A 12,021-nucleotide genomic window follows, 5' to 3' on the forward strand; every position below is an offset into this window, starting at 1 on the left:
GTTTCACTGTTGCAGTCATTACATTTGGGTAGAATCCCAAAGCTATGGATGGAAGGCTGAAACTAAACAGCATTAGGTGCGGCGATAAGGCCCAGCAGAACTGCTGTGGCAAAGCCTGCCCTGAACTTAGAGTAGAGAGGCAAATGATAATGCTTGGTAAAGGTGTGAACAGAACTCCAAGTAGCAGCCTCTAGAATGTCTTTGGTTGGTTCTCCTCTGAGAAAGGCTGCTGAAGTAGCTGCAGCTCTGGTGGAATGAGACCCAATGCCCTTGGGCACAGGTTTGCCATGGTGTAAGTAGCAAAAACGAATGCAGTGGCTTATCCACTTTGAAATTGTCTGCTTTGAAATAGCCTTTCCTTCTGATCCTGCAGCATATGTCACTAGTAATTGCTCAGTTTTTCTTAGAGCTTTAGTCCTGCTCAAATAGAATCTTAGCTGTCTGTGTACGTCCAAGGAATGCAGAATTCTCTCCCCCTTTTTCTGCGGATTTGGATAAAAGGTTGGCAGATGAATAGTTTGGTTAAGAGCCACACTGGAAACCACCTTAGGCATAAATGAAGGATTGGTTCCCAGAAACACCCTCTCTGGGTAAAATATGATAAAAGGCTCACAGCCATGAGGGCCTGTAGCTCTGAGACTCTTCTTGCTGAAGTAATTGCTAGTAGCAGAGCTGTTTTCCATAAGGACTTTATATCAGCTGGTTCAAATGGAGGCAGGGTGAGTTTTTCCACCATATAATTGAGGTCCCATGCAGGTATTGGTGATCTTCTAGGAGGCCTTACATTTTTGGCTCTTCTAAGATACTGCTTTAGTAAAGGATGAGAAAAGATTGGTGGCTCTGTATTGTAATGAGCCGAAATGACAGAGGCATGGATTTTAATTGATGAGAAAGACAGGCCTTTGTCAAGCATCTCAGTCAAGTATTGTAATATCTGAGGAATATTTGGTTCTGCTGTATCAGTTCCTTGTGCTCGATTCCAAGCACAGAATCTCTTCCATTTATCAGCATAAGATTTTCTAGTACTAGGCCTTCTGGCTTCCAAAATGACATCCATCACAGCTTTACTGAGAGGTGTTGTTTGTATAACTACATGATCAGCCATGCTGACATGTTCAGTGTCTGGAGTTGATTGTGCAGGATCTGATTGTTTTTCTGGGACAGTAGGTGATGTCTTTGAGGTAAGGTCCAAGCTGGGTATTGAGACAAGTTCCTTAGGATTGGGTACCAGTATCGGCGGGGCAATTAGTATCATCTTTGGTTTCTCTTGTCTGACTTTTAGTAGGACCCTGGGAAGAAGAGGCAGAGGAGGAAAGGCGTACACTGATAGGTTTTTCCAACTGACGGCTAGGGTGTCCACTTTCCATGCTGGTCTGTGATAAGCCCTTGTGCAAAATCTTTTCAATTGATAATTTTGAGGAGGCAAATAGATCTATGTCCGGGCTCCCCCATTTCTTTGTTATCATGCTGAAGACTTGTGGATCGAGTTTCCACTCATGAGGGTCCATAAGGTTTCTGCTTAAATCTTCTGCCAGAGTATTTTGTTTTCCTGGCAGGAATTGAGCTTGAAGATGTATTTGGTAAGTCAAAGCTGTGTCCCACAGTGCCATGGCTAATCTGCAAAGGGGGTATGAGTATGCTCCCCCTGCTTGTTTATATACCACATAACCGTGGTGTTGTCCGTCTTTATCAGTAGTTGTCCTGGATGAAGTAAGTCCTTCAAGGCTGTCAGGGCATTTTGAACAGCTAGCATCTCTTTTTGGTTGATATGTAGATGCATTTGTTTTGGGGTCCATATGCTCTGAATGCATCTTCCCGCCATGTGGGCCCCCCATGCATAATCTGATGCATCTGTTGTTAAGGTTTGGCTGGCAGGGGGTAGAGTGAAGGCCCGCCCCATGTTTTGGTGACATGCCTTTGCCCACCATAGAAACTCCTGTTGTAGGCAGGGAATGAGAGGAATCATTGTTTCCAGACTGTGACAATGTTGACTCCATAAGCTTGTTAGGTACCATTGAAGTTTCCTCATATGCAGTCTTGCATATGGAATCAGTAGGATGCAGGATGCCATGAAGCCCAAAGCCTGCAGAGTTTGTCTTGCAGACAACTGGGTTTTTATTGCCATCAGTTTGAAGTAAGTAGTCAGTTGCCTTTGTTTGTCTGGTGTGAGGTAAGCCATCTGGGCAGTTGTATTCAAGCTTGCACCCAGGAATGTTATCTTTTGAGAGGGTACCAGTTGTGATTTCTTTTCGTTTATTGTGTACTCTAGGGCATGCTAGAAGCCTTTTCACAAATGCCAGGTGTTGAAGAAGTGTCTCCTTTTTCTCTGCTTGAATGAGACAGTCGTCCAAGTAAGGATATATTTGTATACTACTTTGTCTGCAAAAAGCAATTACTGGTGCCAGGCACTTTATAAAGACCCTGGGCGCAGTAGATAAGCCAAAGGGCAGTGCAGAGAATTGGTAATGCATTAAGCCAGCCTTGAATCTGAGGTATCTTCTGCACGATTCCCTTATTGGGACATGCAGGTATGCCTCTTTTAGGTCTAATGTCACCAGCCAAGCATTCTTGCCCAGCATGGGCAGAAGCTGCTGCAGTCAGCATTTTGAATTTTGGAATGTCCAGGTATGTGTTCAAAATTGATAAATCCAGTATTGGCCACCAGGCCTTGTCCTTTCTGGGTACCAAGAACAGTAGAGTAAAAACCTTGTCCTTTTTCCTGTTCTGGTACTGGCTGAATAGCCCCCATATCCATGAGGGACGTAACCTGTTTCTGTGCCTCTGCCCATTGATTTTTTGGCAGATCCGGCCAACCGTTTGCCATTGGCAGAGTATGGAAATGGAATCTGTATCCCTGTGATACTATGTTTAGTACCCACTTGTCCTGGGTTAACTGCCAATTTTGAGCAAAAAGTGCTAATTTTCCCCCTAAGGGTACTGCCAAAAGGTAAGTGCTTGGTGAAGGTAGAGGGAAGTCATTGGGACTGTTTTCTGTAGGTATGCGCTTTATCTCCTCCAGATTTGGAGGTAGAAGCACCCCATTGCTTTGACCTGTAAGAATCTTGCCTGGTACCTGGAACCCTTTGGGCGTCTAGATTTGCCCCTTTGAGCTCTGTCTGACACAGGAAAGGACCAATTTTTTGTAGGCCAGTGTCTACTGAACCTTGGTGGCTGCACTTGTAAGAAGTCTTTTACAGTTTGCATAAACTTAGCCTTGTCTTCCATTTTCTTTAAAACCTCATCTGCCTTAATACCAGAGTTTCGAGCTGTAAAGGTGCATCCAGTAATTTAGCTTTAACATGATCAGGCAAATTTTGCTCTTTTAGCCAGGCATGCCTCCTAATCACAGATCCAGTAACTCCGGCCCTGCAGGAGGCCTCTAAGGAATCAAAACCACATTGCAAAGTATGCTTTCCAACTTGTTCAGCTGCATGCAATAATTCCTGCAATTCTTTACTTTCTGCACATTCAGAAATCAACATCATTTTCTGTTTCAGCAATCCCATAACATGTTGTTGATACTTGAGCATATGAAACTGGCAGTTTAAGGCCCTAATAGCCAAGGTTGCAGATGTATAAACCTTCTTTCCCCATCTATCCAGTGCCCTTGAATCTCTGTCAGAGGGGGTAGGATTTTTTGTGTCGAGGCCTTAACTCCCTTTGGACCCTGTGAAATAGTTTCAGGATCAGCAGCAGGGTTTCTAAATAAAAATTTGTGCGAGTCAGGGACCCTGTAATATCTGCCAGGCTTGCTGGGAGCCGGAGGCAATGAGTCCGGGGTCAAGCTCGACTCCGAAAACACAACATCCACAATGTCTAAAACAGGGGGTATGGCTAAAGGCCTGTGCTGAGGGAGAAGGAAATGCCTGAGCCTCTTTTTTGATTCTGAGAAATCTTGACTCTCCCAGTGAAAATGCTCCCTCAAAGTATGCAAGGTTTCTCCAAATGAATAATCCTCAGGAGGTGATGCAGATGGGATAGACTCCTATGCATCAGAATCCACATAGGGAGGTATAGATAATTCCTGATCAGAAGAGAAATCAGAAGAAATAGAAATTTGATCTGAAGATTCATAATCAGTGTCTTGCCTAGGCCTCTTATCAGGAGGGGGATGGGAACCCCTGATCAAGATAATAAGGTCTTCAGCCATTTTGATCATCTGTTTTTTAGGCATAGCGGCCTGTGCATATGGCTCATGCATCATTTTTTTAGCTTTAGAAGTTGCTTTTGTCTTTGGTTTTGCAGCTGTCGTCGGTTTGATATAAAAATGTTGAGGCCTGAATACACTCTCAGAAGCCAGTGCCTGCTCAGCGGCTCCGGACCCATCCGAGGGAGATACATCCGTGGGTCCAATACTTTGAGTATCTCGCAGCGTGCCGGACTCCACATGGGTCTCGGTAGGGGCCTGCGACTCAAAAGTAGTGGGTATCAGGGGCTGCGAAAGTGCCTGAGTTCCAGCGACTGGCTTAGGAGAAGCTTCATCGATTTTTGACCTCGACTGTCTGTCTCTGTCCTTTTCTTTGCATTTTTTTATGTACTACGGTAGTTGGATTGCTATCAGACGACATTTCTGGGTAGTTAAATATGTTTCCAAAATACTTTGAGTCAAAAATATACCGACGCTTAATAGTGCGTTGGTTAAATCTAGCACAAAACCGACAGCCAAGCACATTGTGATCAGGGCCTAGGCAAGGAATAGTGTATAAATGGAAATCCTTATGAAGTATTTGCTTCCCACAAGTAATAAAGTTATTAACTTTTTCTGACATCGGTATGCAGCAAGAAAAAAGTTTCCCCAATGGGGTACTTAGCTTTAGTGAAGACTTCGGTTCTGAAACTCAAACTCGAATATTTCAGGAGTCGGCCGACCAGTACTTGCGAAATGCTTCTGCTTCGGGCACCACGCGGCAAGAAAGACTAAAGAAAATGGCATAGGCTGCTTGTTTTATTCCCCTGACGACCTGACGTCATGGAAGAGGAGACAGCAACTGACGCAGGACCCAAGACTTTGGAATTCAGGCAGACTGAGGGCAACCTGCAAGCAGATTACCCAAATGTAATGACTGCAACAGTGAAACACGAAGAACATGTAAGCTGACAGGAAAAATTGTTTCTCTGGTATAAGGCATGCCATCTGGGATGCTGTGTCCAGACTTGCTCCCAGTAAGATTATCCTTTGGATGGATACCGGTTTGGATTTCTTTTTGTTGATTGTGTACCCTAGGGAGGTTAGTAGGTTCTTTACAAAGGCCAGATCTTTGAGAAGCTTTTCCTGGCTGTCTGCCTCAATAAGACAATCATCTAAGTAGGGGTAAATTTGTATATTTCTTTGTCTGCAGAAGGCAATGGCCAGAGTCAGGCATTTTGTGAAAACTCTGGGAGCAGTAGATAAGCCAAAGGGTAGCGCAGAGAACTGAAAGTGTTGAGATCCTGCCCTGAAGCGGAGATATTTTTTGCAGGACTCCCTGATAGGAATGTGGAGGTAGGCCTCTTTTAGGTCCAGGGTGGCTAGCCAAGCGTCCTTAGACAGCATGGGTAGCAACTTCTGGAGGGTGAGCATTTTGAAATTTGGGATCACCAGGAAGGTGTTTAGGATGGATAGATCGAGGATGGGGCGCCAGATGCCCTCTTTTCTGGGCACCAGAAAAAGTCTGGAGTAGAAGCCTTGGCCTATCTGCTGAGCAGGAACGTGCTCTACTGCTCCCAAACAGTGCAGGGAAAGGATTTGCTTCTGAGCCTCTGCCCACTGATTTGGTGGTAGATCTGGGAACCCTTTTGGGGTTCAAAGGGTGTGGAAGGAGAATTTGTACCTTTGAGACACAATGTTCAGAACCTATTGGTCCTTGGTAATGGTGGCGCAGGTGCTAGAGTGAAAGGAGAGTTTTTCCTCCTACGGGTATGTGAAGGTGGGCTGAGGCTATGTCTGAAGGAGGCGAGTCATTGTGAGTTCTTACCATAAGGGGGTGGCTTAGAACTCTCTGGTATTGAAGTGGAGGTAGTCCACTGTTTAGATCTCTGCAACCCCTGGGGCTGCTGTCTGGGGGGGTCTGTTACCACGGAGCCTGGGCTGGCCCCATTTACTTAGAGCAGGAAAGGACCAGTGCTTGGAGGGGAAAATGCCTGCTGAACCTAGGGGGCTGGACCTGTACGAAATCTTTAACCGTCTGCATAGATTTTGCTTTTTCTTCCATCTTTTTTAAGAGCTCTTCTGCTTTAGTGCCAAATAGGCCATCTTTGTGCAATGGTGCATCCAACAATTTTGATATGACATGGTCTGGCAGGGATTGTTCCTTAAGCCATGCATGCCTTCTAATGACAGATCCAGTGACTGCTGCCCTGCAAGAAGCTTCTAGGGTGTCAAAACCAGAGTGCAAAGTGTGTTTAGTTACTTGACTTGCAGAATGCATTAAGTCTTGTAAATCTTTAGATTCTGTCCATGCAGAAAAGGAGGATATTTTTTCTTTAAGAAGTTCCAAGGAATGTTACTGATGTTTAAGCATATGAACTAAAAAATTTAGTGCCCTAATAGCAAGAGTAGCTGAGGTGTATACTTTCCTACCCAATCTGTCCAGTCCTTGGGAATCTCTGTCTGAGGGGATGGGATACTTAGCAGAGGTTGCTTTAATCCCTTTTGGCCCTTGAGAAATGACCTCAGGGTCTGCTGTAGGATTTTTAAACAGATATTTGTGAGAGTCAGGGACTCTATAGTACCGGTCTGGTTTTCTGGAAGCAGGAGAGAGGGCGTCTGGATTCAAGGAAAACATCATCCACCACATCTAGGACTGAGAGGATGGCTAAGGGTCTGTGTTGTGGAAGATCCAGGAACTCTCAGAGTCTCTTTTTAGACTGAGGTTAGTCTTGACTCTCCCACTTGAAATGATCCCTTAAGGTTTGCAGGGTTTCCCCAAAGGAAAAATCCTCTGGGGGAGAGGCTGAAGGAATGGATTCCTCTGCATCAGAATCCTCATATGCGGAGAGGGGCTGCATGTCTTCATAGTCAGCTGCATCGGATTCATCTGAGTCTTGTTCAAACAAAATTACTGGAGACGGATCTCTCTTCCTTTTTGACTGTGTGGCTTGGCTTCCACCAATGAGCATGATAAGGTCTTCTGCCATTTTAAGCATTTGAGACTGAGGCAAGGGAGCAGGCACCTGAGAATGGGCAGTTGGTTTCTTCGGTGTGGTTCAACCCCTGGGTCTAAGGAACTCGGTTTTCGAAAGAACGGTAGTCGGAAAAGAAGGCATCGGTTCATATCGGGATTCGGTGTTGTGAAGGACTTTCTCGGAAGCCGGTGCCTGCACAGCGGCTCTGGACCCATCCAAGGTAGAGACAACTGCAGGATCCTTAGACGAAGAAGAGTTCTGAGGCATACCGGACAACAAAAGGGTCTTGGTAGCGGCCTGCGAATTAAGTGAAGTGGGCATCAGCGGCTGCGAAAGCGCCTGAGTTCCGGAGGACTGACGACCAGCTTAACGGAAGTATAGTCGGAAAGCTTGGTCCTGTGTGGTCTGTCTCTGTCTTTATCTTTACGTTTTTTTCAGACGATCTGCTGTCGGATGGCTTACCGAAGCCATATCAGAATTCGAGGACTGTAAACGGAAATATCTGGCTACAATAAGGACCCGATGACAGACTGTTCTGGCGTTAAAGCACAAAAGCGACGAGGGAAGTTGTGGTCTGGCCCGAGACAAGTGACGCAGTAAGAGTGGAAGTCTCAGTGTGGTATTTGCTTTCCACAGGCGAGACAATTATTAACTTTTTCTGATCTCGGTTAGTGCAAGAAAAAAGGATCCCCAATGGGGTACTTAGCTTTCGAAGACTTCAACTTCAATTCAGAAATGAAAACTCACGTAGCAGCTGACCAGCACTCATGTGAACTGCTTCTGCTTTGGGCTCCATGGCAAGAAAGACTGATGTAATGGCGTCGGCTGCCTTCCTTTATACCACTGATGACTTGACGTCAGTCCTTAAGTGACAGCAACCGATGCAGAAATACTAAGTCTCTGGCATTCAGCCCGGCCGAGGGCTACCCTGGCAGGGATAACCCAAATGAACTGTACAGCAACAGTGAAACACGAAGAACATCAGAGCGTGTGTTGTAACTTTAAGAAGCATTTCCAAGTGTAGGCATGTGCATATAAATAGTGAGCACGTGCAGGCAGCATTGACATTTTGACAGAACACCCAGTGTGTTCACATGTATGAGTGTAGTAGTCAGTGTGCTGATAAGTTTAAAGTTTAAGTTACAAAGCCTCGGTCCTGACGTACGTGTGTGTGTGTGTGTGTGTGTGTGTGTGTGTGTGTGTGTGTGTGTGTGTGTGTGTAATAAAGCTGCTTGAACCGAACCCACAACTGTTCGTCTTTTTTATCCTGACTGGACAAGCGACACTCCTGAAGGAATTTCCCCCACGTGTGTCCTGGAAAGGACCCTAGGATTTCCTGAACCATATCTTTCGACCACCCTGTTGATTCTTTGAAAACAATCTCTGAGGGGGTTGAAAAACATACACCCATTGCAAACAGGGTCTTTTCATCCTTCTCACACCTGGATAAGGTTTCTTTCACTGTGAGGCCAAACAAGGAAGTGCCGTCAGAGGGAGCACTGACTAATGATGACATGAAGGACTCACTATTACATAAGCTCATTCAGGCATGCCTCCTGATGGAAATGCCTGAACCTGCTGCCTTTGAGGTTCCTTTGGCTATATGCAAAATCACCCCCATGGATGATTTTGAAATAGATTGCAGGGTAACCAACTGAGAAGTCACAGATGCTTGGACCTCTGCAGAAACAGATCCTGAGAGAATATTTGAAAGTCCCTTGATCAAATCCCTCTGTAACCTAGTAAAATGTGCCAGATATTTCAGCGACCTTAGAGCGAAGGTGGCTGAAGCACAGACATGCTTAGAGGGATGAACAGTGGAATTCTGTTTGGCAAGTTCTTTTGGTGGCCGCTGCCATGACCATGGCATAAATGGGCACCCCTTTAACCCAAAAATCTTTCCCTAAAGGTGGCGCCAGAATCTTGTTCTGTCCTCTGGGTATGGGGTCAACTATGTCAGGTTCCCTCCACACCTGCTGAGAGACCAAACCAATAAGCTCACCGGCAAGCAGAGTAACCCAGGAAGTAGACAGGTTAGTACCGAAAGACTCCAGGAATACAGACTCCTCAGATGAAAGGTTGCCGAGGGTCCAACCACCCCTCTGTTTTAGGATCTCAAGGATGTCTAAAAATGAGACATCTGGAGGTGATCATGGGGACCCTTCACCTTCATCAAAGTCAGTATCCTCCATGACCGACTTAGTGGAGAGTTCAAGTACTTACTCCTGCACTTCTTCCTAGGAACCTCCTCAGTAGTGTGTTCCGGGGGGTGTTATCAGAAGAAATTGTAATATCCTGCTGAAAAGCCTTGGGGTTTCAGACTGACTGTCCCTGTGGTAAAGAATGATGAGGCTCTAAGTGCAGAGGCATCAGGGTACAAGGTTGAAGATCTGAGGGAGTTGCATCAGTCTGTCCTGTCAGAGCAGAGAATACTCTCTTCACCACCTCAAAGGTTGATCACTCCGGAGAGAGAAGACTTCAGTATCGAGAAGGCAAGCTTCTGGACCTCTGTCTACCCCTGGTGTGAAGGCAATCTTCCCGAGGAGGAAGCTAGAATGAAGCTATCCAGTGCTAAGGCTCTGAGGGGCACAGCCAGCTCAGACAACTCTGCAGTAGACTCAAACACCGATGTGGAAGCTTCAGATCAGAGAGTCATCCAGATCTGAAGAAATCTGAATCAGAGCACTCAGAGTAAGCTTCGGATCTGCAGATAAAGCTATCTTCATATCTGAGCCAGATGGACCCAGGAGGCTTGGATCCAGGGACTCAAACCACTGAAGGGATCGGAGGAGGTTGCAGTGGGAGTGTAGTTGATGGCTGGGTCTCCTGACCGAAGGTGGTAGGAACTGGCAAGACACCCATCTGAATCTGCGCCAACATGAACTTTCGTATTATCCTTTTCATATCTTCTTCCATCAGACATCTGGACAAACAAGTTGAGGGTAGAGAAGGAGACTTGGAATTGTGCCATTCCAAAAAAGGGTGAAGGCACCCTGGAAGGAAAAAGGGTCAATGGAAGGTGACTTTCTAGTCCAGGGAAGAATTATAGAACTTGAAGCCGTCAGATCTGATTGTTTTAACATCGGATCTGAGAAAGTCAGATACATGTTTTTTTCTTCTTCTTCAGATCTGAGGGTGAAGAACTCTGGGACCTTCTTGGATCCAATTCAGGTCTTTTCTTAGATGGCTCTGAGGCTGAGGTGGATGAAGTAGAAAGCTCTGGAGATGAAACCATCTCTTTAGCTTTATCTTTGGGGGACTGAGCCCCAGATAATGCCTCTCTAAATGAAAATGGTAATAAACCTTTCAATATCAGCTTATATTTCCTTTCAACTATAGCTCTAGGGTTTAAATCATGGTGCACAAAGCAATCCCCCTGTAATATCTGTGGCCCTAGGCAATAAACACAATGTGCGAGCATCTGATAGTGGTAGCTTATGCCCACACTTCACACATTTTTAAGACCAGAAGGGTGTTTCTCCGCCATTATGGTAGAAACTAGAAGAAAGTCAAAGGTAAGTAAAACAGGATTTTATACATATATATATATATATATATATATATATATATATACATATACATATATACATATATATATATATATATATATATATATATATAAAAACACCAACAGCAAAAAAAAAATCCAGCACTCGTATAAATATCTAAAGTCAGTTATAATGCAACATCATGCAAAGAGTCTGTTTCCAAATGCTGTTATCAAACAGAAAATCTGCATAAAAATGTAGCCAAACAGTTAACTCAACATGAAATGATGCATCAAGAACCTTCCTTTTAAATTTCTAATAAAAGTACACTTTATTGGAAATTTAAAAGGAAGCTGTTTGAAAACAGTAAGTACACTGAAGAATGTTAGCATTTACTGGAATTTTAAAAGAAAGCGCCTGGATATATTATTTCATGTTGAATTAACTGCTTGACAACAGTAAGTACTCTGAAGACTGTTTACATTTATTAGGAAGTTTAAAAGGAACTCTCTGGCTACAGTTTTTATACAAGTGCTGGATATTTTTTTTTTTTTTTTTGCTCTTAGTGTTGTACTTTGAATCCTTGCAAAGTATTAGGCAAGTGCACCACTTCTGAGGTGTGATTGGATAAATTTTACCAACAATGGTATATAAAAAAAAAAAAAAAGTACTACATGGAAATGTAGAAAGGTAAAGGACAGAATAACTATAATTACTGAAGATGGAAAAGAAAGGGGAAAGGGGGAAAATTACCAACTATGGTAATCGGAGAACTATGTTCTCATACAAGGGTAAGAAGGAACACTAATATAAAAAAGATATTAAGTTTTAAGAGACTTTAACGAAAAACTGTCATTTATCTTTGGAAGCTCGAGAACTAGGCTAACCACGTCTTCAGTGAAAAACGGCAAGTGAGATTTGAGGTAGCTTAGGGTTGGTGCATTATGGTTAAGGGAGGAGCGTGAGAGCTTTTTAGTTACCATGAGCTTTGTAATGGTCGAGTCGGATCCAAACCAATCAGTTGAGGATAGAAGGAAAATTGACATCAAATTTTGTGTTTTCTGACCAATCATTGAGATGATCTTAGGACTGAAGTCACTAAACAATGAAATACATTTGCGTTTCAGACTTCAAATCCTTCAGAAAATGTATGTTAACACAAATACAAACCATGCAGCTCTAGCAACTTTCTAAATTTATAAGAGCAGTATTTAAAATCTGTCCATATTTTTGGGCCTTTGTCTTCCCATTTTGTCAGGTTTTGTCCAGATTTTTTGCACTAAGATGTTGAGAGGTATGCCTGTGGGTCTGCATTTGAATTTTAAGGAGAAAACCCTGCATCTGTCCCTTCATCTTCCTGTCTAGATTCAAAATCTTGAATCTCTTCAGGAAAACCGGTACCTCTCTTTCTTTTACCAGAAACTATTTT

This window comes from Protopterus annectens, chromosome 2.part1 (genome assembly GCF_019279795.1).
Source record: "Protopterus annectens isolate FY-2018-M chromosome 2.part1, PAN1.0, whole genome shotgun sequence".
Lineage (NCBI taxonomy): Eukaryota > Metazoa > Chordata > Ceratodontiformes > Protopteridae > Protopterus > Protopterus annectens.